The following is a 19213-nucleotide window of genomic DNA, read 5'->3' on the forward strand; positions in this document are numbered from 1 at the left end:
GCTCGAGCAGGCCGAAGGATGGTGGCTCTGTGGCACAAGAGCTATGTTGTTGCAGCCAGGCAGCCTTAAGTTAAGTTACAGCCAGGAGGCTTGTGTTTTGTTTGGTATTAAGTGTTTGTATTACACCGGAGGCTTGGGTAAGGCTGTAGGGGTTGGAGGAGGCCTCATAGGGACCCCATAGGGGTGGGGTACTCTAGCGCCAGGAGGGCACATTGACCCCATAAAGGGCCCCACGGGAGTGTGGGGGCCCCAGCGCCCGAGGAGGGCGCAGTGTCCTCATCGGGGACTCACCAGGGAGTGTGAGGCCCTGGCGCCAGTGAGGGCGCGCTAGGCCCTGAGTTGCAGGGTGGAGTCGTGGGCTCAGTTGAGCTTGGAGAGGAGTGGCTGAACCTCATAGGGACCCCAGAGAGCATGGGGTGCCCTAGTGCCAAGAGGATGCATTGACCTTGTAGGGACCCCATAGGGGTGGGGTGCCATAGCACCAAGAGGGCGTGTTATCCTCATAGGGACTTGAGTGTGGGGTGCCCTAGCACCAGTGAGGGCACAGTCTAGCGCCAAGAGGGCGCATTACCTTCATAGGTACCCTAGTGGTATGGGGACCTCAGCACCAGTGAGGGCGCAGCGCCAGTGCAGGCACGGCTCACAGTAAGGAGCGCAACCAGTGGGTTGCGGACAGGGGACACAGACCCCGGGGTGTGTGCGGGATATGTAGACCCCAGCCCCAGAGAGGGGCGATTTTTATCACGGAGCCCGAGGTGGGCACAGCGAGCCCCAAAGAAGGGGAGCGCCATATTAGGGAGCCCAGGATGGGCGCAGCAGATGCCAGCAAGGGCATCACTTGCGGGGTGCATAGACCCCAGCCCCAGGGAGGGGTGATTACTGAGGAGCCCTAGAGAGGGGCCATACTGAGGAGCCCGAGAGGAGCGATATTCAAGAAGCCCAGAACGGGCGGGGCGGACCCGGTAATAGGCCTGCACTGCAGGCAAACCCAGGACAGGGGCAGGGTGTCGCAGTGGACCCCGACGGAAGGAGTTAGTGGCACAGCGTCCCAGAGAAGGGCAAGGTGCTGCGGTTGCCCCCGAGAGGACGGGGAGTAGCAGCGCAGTGAGCCCGTATCAGAGAGGGTAGTAGTGTGGTGGGCCCAAAAGACCGGTGGCCAGAGAGGACATCCCAGAGTGGACGAGAGTCCCAGTGAGAGGCTGGGTACTAGAGAGAGCCCGGAGTGGGCTAGACTATAGAGGAGGCCCGGGAAGCGGGCGTGCAGACATGCCAACGTCTATTACATCTGCGAGGCTTGGGGCGTGGTATTAGGGGCTGGTAGGAGCCACGCGTAGCCCATAAGGCTAGGGTGCCTGGGGAGCACCCATTACACCAGGAGACCCCAGGGGGTCCAGGAACACACAGGGACAGAGGTCCCGAGTAGCTGTGCCCAGGGAGGCATAGGCAGCCTCCCAACTATATATATATATATATATATATATATATATATATATATATATATATATATATATTAAAAAAAAAAAAAAAAAAAACAAACAAAAACATCAAAGACGTGGCGGGCGAGAATAAGAGGGTGCCTTGGGCCGGCCTTGACACGGAGCGAGGGACCTCAAGGAGATCACGGCCCTCCTGCAGGACCCCGCCGTGACAGTTGTCTTCTAATTAATAAAAAGAAAAGCTAAAATAGAAATAAGAAAAATAAGCTAATTAAAATAATAGAGGTTTGAGGTCTTCAGTTCGTATTGTTTCTGGACTCAGGGGAAGCATAGCCAGTTGATAAGGCTGCCAGCACTCTTCTTCATGCTAGTGGGATGCTGTGGGAATAAGGAAACTGATCAAGGCTGATATAGCTTGTGTTGATGCCGCAACCTCCTTCCCCAGTAGTCAGTCTTAGGATCCTGCTACATCATTCTGAGATGCTTGGTGACCCAGTTTTTTTGTCTTTCTCTTCACCTTTTCAGCTTATGATTCCAGCTTATTCCACTTCACAGTACTGAACTCTGGGAAAATTGGGTATAAACTATGTCTTGAAGATAAACAAAGCATATGAGATCACGCATCAGGTGAGCAATTTTCAGTTGCCAGTTAGGAAAATTCCTAACCACACCACATTTTCTAAAAATATTAGTTGTTGTATGCCACATGCAACAATATGCCTACAATACCCCAAAAAATCAAAAGTAAAAGAGGCACAAGATACCTTTTGTGGAAGCTGACAGGGCCTAATCCGAGAAACAATGATTTTCCATAACCCAACTTCAAAATCTGGAAGCAGGCCTCAAAAAAAATCACTGATTAGAAACAGTTACAACAAAAGAAATCAAACACAAAAGCAGGTACAGCCTCCAGTATTCTTAAAATTACATGTGATATTCCATAACAATGACTGATGTTTCACCTTTGCAAACTGAAGATCTAGGCATTTTGGCATTATACCCAGTGTTCCCTCTAAGCTGCATGGCATGTGCAGCCGTGCCTGGCAGCACAACATGAGCACACCTGCACGGCCGAGCACACCACACAGCTTAGAAGGAAAACTGATTACATCTTAACCAGGTAAGCAGATATAGTTTCTCTCTCAGTAACTCTCATCTGAAACTTATCTACAGCTTATTAATATGACTATTACTTGAAATAGAAAGTATTACAGTTTATAAGCAGCGCTGTATCGTCATTTACACTATTTCTCTTACGGAGCCATTTAACAGTATAGAACAAGACTTTTAAAGATCAGTTTTACCAAAGCTCCTTCCTGCTTCACTACTGGACATGTATGTGTTGGAGTGATTCCAGTCTATACTAAAGCAAAATAAAATTGCAAAAACCAACTTTATACCTACCTGATTGACTTTTCTTTTCACATACTTTTTCTACCCATTTGTTCTGACAGTTATAAGACAACTTCTAAAGTAAGCACTCAGACTATACCCCCCTCCATACCCCACTCAGAGAACCCCCGATCACCTGATGGCAGACTACAGTGCTCTGGGCAGCGTGCTGAGAGAGTTCGGTGCACAGGTGGTATTCTCTTCCATCCTACCAGTGAACGGACGCGGAAGACGGCAGGAGAACTGCATCCAAGAGACCAACTGGCGGCTTCGGCAGTGGTGTCTCGAGGCAGGCTTCGGCTTCCTGGACAATGACCCGCACATCACAATGAGGGACATGCTCAGTTGGGATGGGCTTCACCTGTCCCCCAAAGGTAAGCGTGTGTTTTCTTCTAGGTTGGCAGATCTCTTCCATTGGGCTTTAAACTAGGCTCGCCAGGGAGAGGGGAAGATGAGGGCAGGGGAAGCTGTGGACCACCAAACCATGTGGCACTCACAAGGACAGCCCAGCCTGAAGAAGGAGAACATTGGAAACCTGCAAGCCATGGGGCGGCCAGCACTACGGCACGGGTAAGAAACGAGAATGTAAGAAATAAGGGGCCCTTGGGACTTGGAGCGGGGGGGGGGGGGGGCAGCAAAGGCACCTGTCACAGGGCTCAAGTGCCTATATACTAATGCTAGGAGCATGGGAAACAAGCAGGATGAACTAGCGCTCCTGCTTGCACAAAACACCTGTGACTTAGTAGGGCTAACGGAAACCTGGTGGGATTTGTCCCACAACTGGGCGGTACATATTGAGGGTTATAGATTGTACAGAAAGGACAGGGTGGGGAAAAAAGGGGGAGGGGTTGTGCTCTATGTCAATGGTCAATATACATTGACCCTCATCAAGACGGAATCCAAGGATGAGGAAGTAGGAGGACTGTGGGTTAGGCTACATGGGGGGCAAGGAGAAAGGGATTTGGTGGTAGGGGTCTGCTACAGACCCCCACATCAAGGGGAAGAAATAGATGAGGGGCTCCTGAGGCAGCTCACGGAGACCATAAAAGCTAAGGAGGCGGTAGTCATGGGGGACCTAAACTACCCCGACATCTGCTGGCAGACACAGATGGCAAAGTCCCACCGCTCATGCAGGCTTCTAACCTGTGTACAGGACCTCCACCTGACACAGGAGGTACATAGTCCCACTAGGGGGAATGCCATACTGGATCTGGTATTGGCAACGGGGGATGACCTGGTAGGGGACCTACAAATCGGTAGCCATCTGGGGGACAGTGATCACCTAATAATAGAATTCACCATAAGACATCGAGTGGGTAAGGTAAGTAGTAGGGTGAAAGTGCTAGACTTTAGGAAAGCTGATTTAAATGAACTCAGGCGATTAGTCAAGGGTGCACTGCAGAGTAGGAGTTTTGAAATGATGGGAGCCCAAGAAGGGTGGCTGTGCCTTAAGGAAACGATCCTTCAGGTACAAAGCGAGACGATCCCCATGCGGGATAAAAGAGGGAAAGGGGCCAGGAGGCTTCCCTGGCTGACCGCAGAAATCCAGGGCAGCCTAAGAGACAAAAGGGGAGCACATAAAAAGTGGAAACAAGGTGAGATCACTAAAGACGAATATACCTCCTCTGCTTGTGCTTGTAGGGAGGCAGTTAGACGGGCCAAAGCTACCATGGAGCTGAGGATGGCAACCCAAGTAAAAGACAACAAGAAATTGTTTTTTAGATATATAGGGAGTAAAAGGAAGGCCCAGGGAGGAATAGGACCCCTGCTAAATGGGCAGAAACAATTGGTGACGGACGGGGGGACAAGGCTGAACTCCTCAACGAGTTCTTTGCCTCAGTGTTCCTAAGCGAGGGGCACGACAAGTCTCTCACTGGGGTTGTAGAGAGGCAGCAGCAAGGCGCCAGACTTCCATGCGTAGACCCTGAAATGGTGCAGAGTCACTTGGAAGAACTGGATGCCTTTAAGTCGGCAGGCCCGGATGAGCTCCATTCGAGGGTGCTGAAGGCACTGGCTGACATCATTGAAGAGCCACTGGCGGGAATATTTGAACGCTCGTGGCGCACGGGCCAAGTCCCAGAGGACTGGAAAAGGGCCAATGTGGTCCCCATTTTCAAGAAGGGGAGGAAGAAGGACCCGGACAACTATAGGCCAGTCAGTCTCACCTCCATCCTTGGCAAAGTCTTTGAAAAAATTTACCAAGGCTCACATATGCGAGAGCCCGGCAGGACAAATTATGCTGACGAAGCCATCAGAAAACCAATGGCACTTTATCGTGCATCAGCAGATGCATGACGAATAGGTCCAAGGAGGTGATACTTCCCCTCTATCAGGCGCTGGTCAGACCGCAGTTGGAGTACTGCGTGCAATTCTGGGCGCCACACTTCAAGAAGGATGCGGATAACCTGGAGAGGGTCCAGAGAAGGGCCACTCTTATGGTCAAGGGCCTGCAGACAAAGCCCTACGAGGAGAGACTAGAGAACCTGGACCTCTTCAGCCTCCGCAAGAGAAGGTTGAGAGGCGACCTTGTGGCTACCTACAAGTTCATCACGGGGGCACAGAAGGGAATTGGTGAGGTTTTATTCACCAAGGTCCCCCGGGGGTTATAAGAAATAATGGCCACAAGCTAGCAGAGAGCAGATTTAGACTGGACATTAGGAAGAACTTCTTCACAGTTAGTGGCCAAGGTGTGGAACGTGCTCCCAAGGGTGGTGGTGCTCTCCCGTACCCTGGGGGTCTTCAAGAGGAGGTTGGATATGCATCTAGCTGGGGTCATCTAGACCCAGCACTCTTTCCTGCCTATGCAGGGGGTCGGACTCGATGATCTATTGAGGTCCCTTCCGACCCTAACATCTATGTATCTATGAAACCAGCACGGGTTCGTGGCAGGCAGATCGTGCCTGACCAATCTAGTCTCTTTTTATGACCAGGTTACGAAACGCCTGGACGCAGGAGGAGGGGTGGATGTCGTATGCTTAGACTTCAGGAAGGCCTTCGATATGGTATCCCATCCCATACTGGTGAACAAGTTAAGAGGCTGTGACTTGGATGACTACACAGTCCGGTGGGTGGCAAATTGGCTGGAGGGTTGCACCCAGAGAGTTGTGGTGGATGGGTCAGTCTTGACCTGGAAGGGTGTGGGCAGTGGGGTCCCGCAGGGCTCGGTCCTTGGACCAATACTCTTTAATGTCTTCATCAGTGACTTGGATGAGGGAGTGAAATGTACTCTGTCCAAGTTTGCAGATGACACAAAGCTATGGGGAGAAGTAGACACGCCGGAGGGCAGTGAACAGCTGCAGGCAGACCTGGACAGGTTGGACAAGTGGGCAGAAAACAACAGAATGCAGTTCAACAAGGAGAAATGCAAAGTGCTGCACCTAGGGAGGAAAAATGTCCAGCACACCTACAGCCTAGGGAATGACCTGCTGGGTGGCACAGAAGTGGAAAGGGATCTTGGAGTCCTAGTGGGCTCCAAGATGAACATGAGCCGGCAGTGTGACGAAGCCATCAAAAAAGCCAATGGCACTTTATCGTGCATCAGCAGATGCATGATGAATAGGTCCAAGGAGGTGATACTTTCCCTGTATCAGGCGCTGGTCAGACCGCAGTTGGAGTACTGCGTGCAATTCTGGGCACCGCACTTCAAGAGGGATGCGGATAAACTGGAGAGGGTCCAGAGAACTCGTATGGTTAAGGGCCTGCAGACCAAGCCCTATGAGGAGAGACTAGAGAACCTGGACCTCTTCAGCCTCCGCAAGAGAAGGTTGAGAGGCGACCTTGTGGCTACCTATAAGTTCATCAAGGGGGCACAGAAGGGAATTGGTGAGGTTTTATTCACCAAGGCGCCCCCGGGGGTTACAAGAAATAATGGCCACAAGCTAGCAGAGAGCAGATTTAGATTGGACATTAGGACAAACTACCTCACAGTTCGATTGGCCAGGGTCTGGAACGGGCTCCCAAGGGAGGTGGTGCTCTCCCCTACCCTGGGGGTCTTCAAGAGGAGGTTAGATGAGCATCTAGCTGGGGTCATCTAGACCCAGTACTCTTTCCTGCCTATGCAGGGGGTTGGACTCGATCTATTGAGGTCCTTTCCGGCCCTAACATCTATGAATCTATATTTATTTAGAGGAAATTACATGTTATAGTCCCCCTTGTCCACTGTTTTTGACCGTGGCTTTTCCACATACTATATTTGTCCTAGGTTGTATTTCCTATGCTGGGATGGGCAAAATGCAGCCCGGGGGCTGGATGCAGCCTGCCAGGCCATTCTATCCAGCCTGCAGGGCCCCTAACAAATTTAGAAAATTAATATTAATCTGCCCTGGGCTACTTGTCATGCAGCCCTCGATGGCTTGCGGAAACTCGGTAAGCGGCCCTCTGCACAAAATAATTGCCCACCCCTGTCCTAGACCCTAGTTATAGTGGGAGAAGTAACTGGCCAAAAGACTATTTAGGCAGGTCATGTAAACTAAATCATATGTTTCAAACTGATTCACTGATTTTTGGGTGCCTGAAACTTTTGTTACCCAACACAATACCTTGGATCTAATTTGAGGATCTGACATGGCTTCCATTGACTTCAAAACTTAGACCCCGTATGCTCTGAGGTACAGTTTGGGGAACAGCTGTATTGGCAAAGCAATTTTATTGAATATTTTCTTGAGTAAACAAATGATCAAGAATTATGATTTGCTATGTGGCCTGTAATTTAATAGTAATGGATGACTATATTACAAATAACTTGTATGTGGTTAGACTGTGTTTAGGCAGTCAAGGAATCTCATCTGTTCCCTGAGAGAACATAAGGAGCTATGGATTCAACTCTATTTTGTTTTTCTCTTCTTTACTCCTACTCCTTTTATTGGTAATTTGCAAGCTAGACACAGCTTTGTAAATAGAACCTTATATTTTCATTGGCATGCTTTTTAAAAACCGAGAGCAATCCAACTATGCACCAATATGAAAGCAAATGTACAATTCCATAAAAGGGTTCTTCATAATAAATGTTTTGGGGTTTTTTTAGCTGGCGTTGGCTCTTTCCAGCATTGATTGATTATTCATAAAAATTTCATGCTATATTTTATGTGGCATTATTTTCTCATCAGTGAAAGCAATGGACTTGCTTAAGTGGAACTGAAGACATAATTTAGCCTATAGAATATTTTATCTTTGATCTAAAAGAGGCCAACTTTATTTTCAGATGCCAGGGAATTTCCAGGTTGGCAACCAGGCACTCTTACTTGAAAATAAGGAAATTGTGTATGGAAATATTTGATTATTCAATTCTTTATAGGTTTTTATTCCACACCACAGAATCAGAGCACTGGTCTGCAATAAGTGAAGTCATGGTTACCATTGGTCACACATTTTTTTTTTTTTCTTCTTATATCATGATGGACAATACATACTGAATCCTCTGGTGCTATTTTTTTAAAAATCACTTTTTGGGTACTTTACAATATAACTGCTGAGTACCCCTAATAAGTATTGAGCATGAGGCCAGGGAAAAATGTGCAGGGAAATATATGGGGACCTCTTCCATGGGAAGTTCTAACACTCCCCATGCTTCTAATTTGGCAGGGAATTGGCCTTTGTGTTAAGAACAGGCCTTATCTCTGTAATTAGAGGCTTACTGAATTCATGTTTTCATGGATTTCACAGATTCTGCAAAATCAGGCATTGCCTGTGAAATCTACACAATGCCCATGAACTACACAGAAATTTTTTTTATAGAAAATAAAATGCTGGCTCCCCAGAGGGAACCAGCAGTCTCCAGGATGCTGTGGCAGCCAGCCTGGGTGGGGAAGGTGGTGGCTACCCACTTGAAGGGGTGCCAGCCAGATGCTTATGCCTCAACCCATCACCACTGATTGGCTGTGATGGCTGCCTGTCGTGTGGCCCTGCCGCTCTCCCCCATTCAGTAGCGAGGGGTGGGACTGCATGGCAGACAGCCCTCCCAGCCAATCAGCAGTGAGAGGCAGGGCCACATAACAGGAAGCCCTTGCAGCTGACCAGTGGTGAGGGTCAGGGCCATTGGGGGTCCTTGGCCAAGCAGAGGTATGGGGGGGGGGGCGGTCACCATGGACCACCCATGAAATAACTGCCGGGCCCTGCATTCTACCCACGTAATTGGCAGGCAGCCACTGCAAATTAAATTCACAGATGTAGATTCATAGATTCATCAATGTTAGGGGCTGGAAGAGACCTCTTGAAATTGTCAGCTCCCCTGCACTTGGACAGGAAAGACTGCTGGGGTCAGTTGAACACAATAAGGTGAGCATCCAGACATTTTCTGAAGATATCCAGAGTAGGTGCTTGTACCACCTCCAGGGGGAAGTCTATTCCTGACCCTGAACACTTGAGTTGTGAAGAAGCTTTTCCTTATATCTAATCTAAAGCAGTCTTCTAGCAATTTATGACTATTAGTCCTAGTCTTCCCCTCGGGAGCCCTTGTGAACAGACATTCTCCTAGTCCCTAATGTGGGCCCCTTTATATACTTACAGGCTGCCACCAAGTCCCCTCTGAGTCTTCTCTTCTCCAGGCTGAACAGACCCAAGTCTCTTAGTCTCTCATCATATGTCCTACTCTCCATGCCTCTAACCATATGTATAGCCCTCCTTTGGACTCTCCCAAGCGTCTTCATATCCTTCCTGAAGTGTGGTGCTCAGAACTGGATTCAGTACTCCTGCTGCAGCCTCATCAAGGCCGAGTAAAGTGGGAGGATGACATCCTTAGTCTTCTTTAAGATGCATCGGTAGATGCAAGCCAGTGTTTTGTTTGCTTTGCCAGCTATGGCATTACGTCGGTGGCTCATGCTCGTTTAATGGTCTATCAAGATCCCAAGGTTTCTTTCGGTTGTGGTGCTAGTAAGTGTAGCACTGCCAAGCCTGTAAGCATGTTGCAGGTTGTTTCTCCCCAGGTGTAGCACCTTGAACTTCTTGGTGTTGAACATCATTGGGTTTCGATCCAGCCACCTTACAAGCCTGTCCAGGTCAGCCTGTATCCCCAGCCTATCCTCTAGTGTGACTACAGTCCCCCATAATTTGGTGTCATCTGTGAACTTTGCCAATCCACTTTTAACACCTGAATTCAAATCATTAATGAATATGTTAAAAAGCACTGGTCTGAGTACTGAACCCTGAGGGGCACCATTGGTCACCAAGCACCATGTTGACTCAGTTACATCTATTATTACACTCTGGGTCCTGCCTCAGAGCCAGTTTCCTAGCCACCGGACCATTGCGGTATTGAGGCTGCAGTTCCCCAATTTTACTATGAGGATGTCATGGGAGACCAAGTCAAAGGCTTTTTTTAAATCCAACTAAATGACATCATCCTCATCTCCCTTATCTAGGTAGTGTGTTACCTGATCATAGAAGGAAATGAGGTTGGTCAAGCATGACCTGCCCAGTACAAAGCCATGTTGGCTATCTGTTAGAATGTTGCCTTCCATTAGTTTATTGCTAATGGATTATTTGATAATTTTTTCCAGGATTTTTCCAGGGATTGAGGTCAAACTGATTGGCTTCCAATTCCCTGGCAAATCAGTAGGTCTTTATCTATTATGTTTGCTCCTCTGGTGAACAGACTTATTGCAGGACAAACAGCACAACAGTGACTCCCAGCAGGGAGAAAAACACTTTATTGTAACTCCTTCAATACAACTGCCAAGCTCTCAGCCAGCCCTATACTTTTAGATCTCAGCACTGGATCCTGTATCTGACCTGAATGACTTTAATTTAGTGACCCCTGGCTTGAGCAAAGAGACCTAGATTGGACTATTACACAAACTCCTTGTGAATCCACCCAAATCTAGCCCAGTTATAAGCCTTTGGAAAATTGCAGTTCACATGTTTATTCAGGTCTCACTTGTGCTTTGCAGCTATATTCACAGACACTTCTTCCTATACTGAGCAACTTCTATCCTGGGGCTGCAGATAGCTAAACAAAATTTTCCCTGAAACTGCAGATCTGGGCTTAGCTAGGGTCTTGTGCTGGAACTCACAGCAGGGGCAAGGCGGGGCGCTTGTCTTTCCTATGCTCTCAAATGACTCTTCAGCTGAAGCCATCAAGTGAGATACAAGCCTGACAAGTGGGTGATGTGTGGGAGAGGTTAAGTACATAAGAACTGCCATTTACTGGGTCAAACTATAGGCTCATCTTGCCCAGTACCCTGTGTCACACCATGACAGAGAGGGGAAGCTAAAAGGGAGAGTGAACTGTGTATGGCCACCATTTTTTTCCCACTGTTCTTCTCCTACTTGTAACCTCTAGCATGTAATGTCTAGGCAGTTCTGATTCAGAGGCTGTACCCCTAACTCCCATATTGAACAGCTACTGATGTGTCTCTCTGCCAAGAATTTGGGGAAGAAATAGAAAAATTGTGATGGGAACTTGTTGCAGATGGTGAGACTAGCATGGGATGAGCAAGTAGACCAGGACAGGAACAGAACAAACATGGACGGGTTGGGCAAAGCGATTAAGATTGGGAGTTGGGTTGGGAAAGACTGGAATAAGCTAGAACTGGGAGCCAGAGAGAATAGGTAGAGATACACAAATAATCAGTTCTGAGAATTCCTGGGTACCCTCTAGTCCGTCATTATTACAGAAGGGAATACAGTCCCATTATGTACTTTTAATACGCAAACTGTTTTTGTCATTGTTAAGAATTAAATAGTAGACAGAAAAGCACACCGCTCCAAACACTGGAGACAATGTAGTTCTAAATACGCTAAATCTCACATCAAAACTATACATTACCTCTCACAAACTAAATGCTGAAATAGGAATTACTTTTTTCTGCCACATGCATGCAACTCATTTAGGGAAGTATCTGCATTTGACCCCTTGCTTCTTAATAGGAAATTCCATTTTTCATTTTTATTTTATTGTAAAGGTCTTTGGTAAATGGAGGAAACAGCTTCAGCTTGAAAAAGGCTCAGTGAACATTGAACCACATTCAGATGCCATATAAATGCAAATGTAACACTTTACTGGGGTTAAGATGAAACTTAGTGGGGTTTGGTATTTTGTGTGATCAAATTCAGACCTTGGCATTAGCAGTCACTTGGAAAGCAGTAGAAATTATACTTGGTTTTTTTAGGCACATAAATTGGGCTCAAGTGTGATGGGAATGTAGTGGATGTAAATTAAATTGGTATTCTTACTGTTCACCCACCTGTCATTTTCCTACACATCCTCTTTTGCCCCTGTCTCCTCAGAGTGTAAGTATACCCAGACCCATGGATTATCAGCCCAAATTATATTACTTAACTACTTGCATTCATCTGTATACACATTTGGCATGGCAGCAAGCACAACTGTGGGGATTGTACAACAGATGCCATTGCCCCTTTAATTGTATGTCTGCTATGGGCCTTGAACTCTTATCCATGCCAAGGTCAAAACTCATCTATTGATATGCTTGGGAGTTTAACCTATTTGCTATAGGCTGTATGTGACTGAATTACACCTGCCAGCTCTCCTGCTATTTCCCTATGCAGAAACTTTACAGTATTTCAAATCAGAACACTTCTGTTGGCCAACACAGTGTCTGTGGGTGATATCAAGGCTGTCACCACTATGGTGGCCCCATGTGTGCAATAGGCCCCCTACAACAGTTACAGCTTGACAGCCACCCTTATAGTAACAGTCTTAACATCACCCAAAATGGTTGTAACAGCAGACGGAGCACAGAAGGATGTTGCCCAATACAATAAACAAACAAAAACAAACAAACAGGAAGCTACAGCTTTGCTCACAAGCCTGTTCATAAATGGAGAGAGAGGCTTTTTTTGTCTGGTTAAACTGTGCATGTGGCTTTTCTCCAAATATAGTCCAACAAAAATATCCTATGTAATGGTTTTACTTAATTACAGGACTACTTCATAGTAGTCATTTTATTTTTAGCTGCATTCTCTCTTGTATAAATGCAGGATAGATTGCCTCTTTATATATTTGCTGAAGGAGAAATTCAGAGACTATTACCAAACTAAGAGTTCTTTGCTAATTATTACATTAACAGTTCATTTTCTAATTTTGGATTCTGCATCAAATATTACCAGCATCTTTTAATGCTTTTTTAAACAGTTGGGCTTACTTAATATATCAGGTGTTCTCTTACTGAAGTCAATCACAGTGAACTGCCCTTCACTTCAGTGGAAACAGGACTGGCCCCACTATCAGCAAAGGCAGTGGTCTGCAACCTTTTAAAGTATGAGATCACTTTTTGAATTAAAGTCCAACCCAGGATCTACTGAGCACCGCCCCCCCTGCCCCGCCCCGCCCCCCCCAATCCCCTGCCCAGCAGGTCAGGTCCCCGCAGTGAGGGAGGGAATAGGGCAGAGGCAGGAGCAGGAGTGAGTGGAAGGATCAGAGCCCAAACAGCTCATCCAGGCATACAGGGGGGCTCCCACCACTGCATGCACCCCATCTGAGGCCTGGGAACCATGTGCTCCCCTGATCTGTGCCCGGAGCAGAGGGGGCTGCTGCTGCATGATGGGCTTTGCGCCCCACCACTGGGCAGAGCCTTGCCCTCTTCCCACTCGGTGGCAGGACGCACGTGGCATCGGGCCACTCCCAGGCCAACTGCAGCAAGGCTTGAGGCAAAGTGTGCAACAAAAGCCACCACCACTGCCTCTGCCCCATGCACATATGGGGCTGGCATAGTATGTATTATAGTGGTAACTTATGTAAGTAATACACTAACAACAAAGCACTTGATAATTTTTAATAATATCAAAAATATTATCACTCTTTTCTGGTACTACCCTTCCTTGTGCTTAACAGGTGCTCTAGCCATGATTATCAGTCAGGGTGCTGTAGCATCCTGAGGTACTAGAGATCCTTTTTAAGGGTATCACAGGGTGCTACCCAATGTTAGCTCTGTTAGGTGTGCAAACATGATTCACAAGATAAACCCAGAGATTTCAAATGGGATCCATAGTGTTAAAAACATTCTGACCTGTTTTGGACTTTCTGAGTTCTTTGCAAAAGCAAAATAGTCCAAAAACTACCGAAAACCAAGAACTAGCATTTTTCAAGGGATGCCTTGAGTCTAATAAGGGATGTCTTGATCACAGGTGGGGAGGGGCATAGGCCCCTAGGGCCTCCACCAGGTTATGCCCAGTGGCAGGAGGCCCCCCACACTCGTCCCGGAAAACTAGAACTTCCAAGACCTGGCCAGGCCGGGGCCTGAACCCACGTTAGTCCCACTGCTGCACTGAGCCACGCCTACCCATTGGCGGGATGCATGTGGCGTCAGGCCCCAGCCTGGCTGGGGCTGGGACTAGCCACTGGGCCAGAGGCAAATGTAGGGGGTGAGGGAGGCTCCTGCCACTGGGAGCACCCTGGTGCAGGTGCTTGGGGCCCATGCACTCCTCACGTGTGCTTGGGGTAGAGGCAGCAGAAGCAGCTGCACCTTGAGCTCCACTGCAGCTGGCCACATGCGGGCACAGCTCAGCCCGGTGGTGGGACTCACGTGGGGTTGGGCCCTAGCCTGGCCAGGTCTGGGACTATCTGCTGGTCCAGGAGTGCATGTGGGAGGGGCTCCTGCCACTGGGCTCACCCTGGCACAGGCCCCAGGGGCCCATGGCCCCCCCCACCTGTGCTTGGGGCAGAAGTGGCTGCTGCTGCCTGCCTGGACCCCTTCCTGTCCCCTCTATGGGGTAACCTACCAGGTCATGGGAGCTGAGGCTATATGATGCTCCATACTTACCCTTCACTAGGGAGGCACTGGTGTGACATTTCCTGGGGACCATCCCACCACAGGCAGCCCCACCACAGCATCCTTCCCAGCAGGGTGTAGTTTTAGGTCATTCCCCAGGACCAGGAACCTCTTTCATTCTACCCTGAACCTCCAGGTGTTCTGGGAGCAGCAGTTCCAACTGGCAATGTTATCCCTCTGGCTCCCTGCAGCAATTACCCACTCAGCTCCAAGGGCCTGTTTATACTGAGGCTGCTTGGCCCTATCCTGTAATCCAGGAACCCTCCCATGGTCATGTGACTGCCTCATTAGGATGCACTACATCTGCCAGCTGCTCCACAGGCTGTTTAAGCCTCTTAAAGTGGCAGATACGAAAGGTGCCCTGCCACAGATTAAATAAAATCTTTATCTTTCTGTATATTTGCATCTTCAATTAAATTGCAGCAATAACACTTCTAAAATGTAAACATGTCCCAAAATTGTCAAATATCTGTCTACTGTTCACCTATTTTAGAGTAAACCACAGCTGCAAGCAAAAGAGAAAATAAGCAACAAAAGGGAAGGAAAAGCCTTTCTACAAAGAAACATGCTCCTTTCAAATAACTTATCTTTGTAACATGATGATGGACATGACACAAACACCTGAACAGAACACATTTATGTTGTGTGAAGTGTTAACTGAAGAAAAAAAAAATCCTCCTTTCTTTCCTCTGTAACCTTCTCTCAAGCGCCTCATTCTTCTTTTGTTTTGTGTGTGAGTATGAGTGTATGTCTAATTATATAGCTTCACTTCTCTCTTCATTATGTGATCCTTTATTATGATTATTATATGGGTGCATGGGCTCACCATATTTTATTTTCCATAATGGGGTTTCACCATAAAACTGGATTTTCAAAATACAGTATTAAAATGTATGAGGGGTGGGTGGAATGGGGTTGTGGGGGGGGAGGCAGGAGAAATATGTGGAATATTCTTCTTTGGGAATGAAATTTCCATGCTTGTTCTTTGCTCAGCTTTTTTGGAACATTGAGAAAAATCTTTCAGCAATATTGAGTCTGACTGTTTTTAAGAAAAGACTATCTCCCATTTCAAATAATCCAAAATTTGAGTTACAGTACCGCTCTCCCTCAAGAAATCAACAGACCATTCGTTATATTTTTATGTTTGTGCTCTCAGGAGTAGCACAAACAAGGAGAGTTGGAGTCCAGGAAGAATGCAGATAATTTGCTAAATAGTAGATTTTCTATTTCTACTTTAGTTACTCCATATGGGAATTGGGATTTCTAATACACACCTATGCTAAAAATCTAAATTATATAAAAGAAAAGGTACAGTGCGCTATTTGTGAAAATGTTGAAAAATAACTAACTCTAGGGCCGCAATGCAAATTATGTTAGGGTGACTGAACTTTAATGGAGAGTTTAAGTCTGTTCATATTCAGCAGATCAATGCTGACTTTATCTTTGAAGTCACTGGGATCTTAAGATGTCCTTAAGCATTTTGTTGAATTGCCATATAGCTCTAGTAGGGCTTCTGCAGGTTGGCATTCAGGTTATATTTGCTAACACCAGAGTAAGGTTGATCTAAAGGTCTGGATGTGCAGGCATTCACAAGACTTAAATTGCCTAAAAACTGAGTGCCACTTAAATTGCCTAAAAATTGAGTGCCTGATCTCAGTTGGTTCATCACAGGAGGCGAACTAATTTTAGATCAACCTGGGTTAATCTGAACTAAAATGGGGTAACCTAGTCGAGTGAACACCTACACACATTCACAACACAGCCCCAGGACTGGGAAAGCCTAATCACCCTCGCTAGCCCCGGGACTGTGCTGTTCTTACCATGACAACCCTGACCAGACTGTTTTTAGCATCCCTAGCTACTCCCCCTAAGACTGGGCTACCCTCCCTGGATCCACCACCCCCCTGGGCGCACCAACCCTGCCAGCCCCTTTATAAAACCCAGGATCTCCCTTCTTGCATATGATTTCTCCCCTGAATTAGGAATTGATCTTTCCTTTCCCTCCAAATAGCTAGCTTTTTTCATCTTCAGCTCATCCTGCAGGTAAATGGGATCTTTCTCTTATGAAAGCATGCTCCTATGTTCCCCATCATTGCCAAAGCTAAATGAATGCCTGTGCCCTGAGATGTCTCTGAATTGGTCAGGCTCTATGGTGTTTTGAGACCCAGAATTAGAATTGCCTTAGACCAGGGTGGTCAACCTGTGGCATCGGTGCCACAAGTGGCATGTGTGTGGCACGTGGTAGACTAGGGAGGGGACAGACAGCATAGTAGCCAAGTGACTTCTCCTGAGGGTGACGTTTCCACTTAGGCATTTCCCTTGTGGGGAGTATCTTAAATTTAAAAGACATATTAAAAGAAAATGAAAGTCTCAAAGTCTAGGTAGATTTATTAAAAAACTGAGACTGAGATATAAATCATAAGCTTTGAATCTTATCTACACTGAATGCTGAAGCTTTGAATCCTCTAGCATCAGTTGGACTGGACAGTCAGTCTGACACCAGTTAAGGTAGCTGATAGAGAACCAGTTGGAGAAAAATTGTGCTTCACTGACAATGACAAATACATTGTTCAAATTTGCTTGAAGCATGACGCCAAGGACCTAATCTTACAGTAACAGTCAATATGAATCAAGAATAGCTTATTTTTAGCATTGATGTAAATTGTGTGCAGTCAGACTCAGAGTCAGTGTTTAATGTACCTTGCTTACAATGCCACCATGGTAGATAAGAAGTGAACAGTTGTTGCTGAGTTTGAACCTAAGTCTGAGACACTTGGCAAAGGTCTGTCCTGAATGGCAGAGACCCTCATCCCTTGACAGGCACTGAGCATATCCTATAGTGTTTCATTCCAGTAACAGCAGTGATAGCTGTGAGCAGATATGGTCAAATGGCAGGATCTTCTCACAACTTCACTGACTCAGCTTGCTCAGCATGCCCAGCAACCTGTAATATATTGAAGCTACCCACCTCCATGTGTTACCAAAAATGTGTCTGTATTAATTTCTGACAAGATTGCTGCACTTGTTTGTGTTGCATTATTAAAAAGTTAGTGGCCTGTATTTCTGTCAGCAACAGTCATCATCAAACAAAGGGAATAATTCAGGCACTATGAGTGGGGCAGTAGTGGTACTGGTGTAATGCAGAGCAAACACTTTGAAAAGAAAAAACAAAAAAACCTCCCATGTTGAAGCTCACAAACTGATCGTATTTTGCGTGGCAATGTAAAAAAGGGATCAGACTGCCTGCCGGTGAACCCCCGAGTGCACCTAGAGAACTTGAACTGCTCTGAGCACAAGAACAGAAGGGGAACATGAAAGCTGTTCACAATACAAAATGTCAGTTCATTTAAAATCTCCACCCAAAATAAGTCCCAGACATACATATGGAAAACATGTTTAATTATCTGAAAACTGGGGTGTACATATTCAAATCAATGCATAGTGATTTAACAGTGCAGCATCTAATAAACAATTTAACATTAATGACTGGCATAGGGCAAAGTATGCTCTTATTACCTGATCCAGAGTCCACTGAAGTCAGTCGGGATTTTCATTTGATTGCAATGGACTTCACTGGGCTTTGCACTGAGTCCATGTCTACTAAAGCCTGAATAACCAGAATTTTTTAAAATTAGTTTAAGACAAAACATTCAGGAGAAGCTAAAGAACAGAAAGCCTCAATCACTTGGCAAAGGCTAAGAACATTTCTGGGAGACAGAAGGAAAGACTGACCAATTATCAAACAGTTCAGTTTGGATAAGCACCCAAAGCTTCCAGCAGCATTGATCATGGAATCTTGTTGAAGTATGATTCTTGATGCACTTTTATTAACAAGCTTCACCATGTTTGCATTTTTATTACCTACTTTGTTTTAATCTACAGTGATTTCAGCTGTGTCCAAATCTATCAACAGCATCATATATTTGCTAACACATTTTCCACTTTACTAGTTCTACTATTGGAGCTGAAGTGGACACATGTTCTTGATAGACCTCAACTGATCAAATTCCATCTAATTGTTAAATTCCTCTTGGGACATTTCTTAAATACATAACAATGTACAGGTTTTGAGTATCCACGCTTAATATTCTATATACCATTTTGGCTACCATGGTGTACAGTTTTGAATAACCACAGTTTTCTGTGGCTGTGCATCAGCCCACCACCTGCCATTTCAAATCACCTGCGCTCTTGCTAGCCACCTCTGGCACTCCCATCTCCTCATGCATATTCAGTCTTGCATTGTGTTTCACGCCGTTAACATCCAGTTGCAGGTGCTCTGCATTTTTCTCTCAATTTCTTTGTGATTTTTGCATTTTGCCCTTAATCATGGCCTCTAAGCAAGTGAGAGGTAAAAGTGAGCAATTTGTGAAGAAGGCAAGGAAAGTGATGTCCTTAGAAACAAAACTGGAGCTGTTGGATCATCTAACGCATGGAAAGTTTGGCAAATGTAGAGAGGCATTTTAGTGTGAACAAATCCATTGTGAGAACCATTAAGAAAAGTGAGGCTACTATTAGGGTTACTGCTGTGAGCACCAGGAAGTGCTAAAGTTTCTTTAAAAGACCCACTACTCAACAGTGGACCTTTTTTTAACATATTAAAGGTGAATAAAAATTATTTTTATATGCTGTATATTTCTTTATTATTCATATTCAAGT

The 19213-nt window shown here is 46.3% G+C and overlaps 1 long non-coding RNA gene across 1 annotated transcript in view; it reads right to left on the reverse strand.

Moving 5' to 3' along the window:
• LOC132250164 (uncharacterized) overlaps nt 1–18157 on the reverse strand; it is a 110228-nt gene extending 92071 nt beyond the window's left edge. The window contains exon 1 of the long non-coding RNA XR_009461788.1: nt 18071–18157. This is a non-coding gene — a long non-coding RNA (uncharacterized LOC132250164). The remainder of the gene's footprint in view (nt 1–18070) is intronic.
• Between the last annotated feature and the right edge of the window lie 1056 nt (nt 18158–19213).

This window comes from Alligator mississippiensis, chromosome 1 (assembly GCF_030867095.1).
Source record: "Alligator mississippiensis isolate rAllMis1 chromosome 1, rAllMis1, whole genome shotgun sequence".
NCBI classification, from domain to species: domain Eukaryota; kingdom Metazoa; phylum Chordata; order Crocodylia; family Alligatoridae; genus Alligator; species Alligator mississippiensis.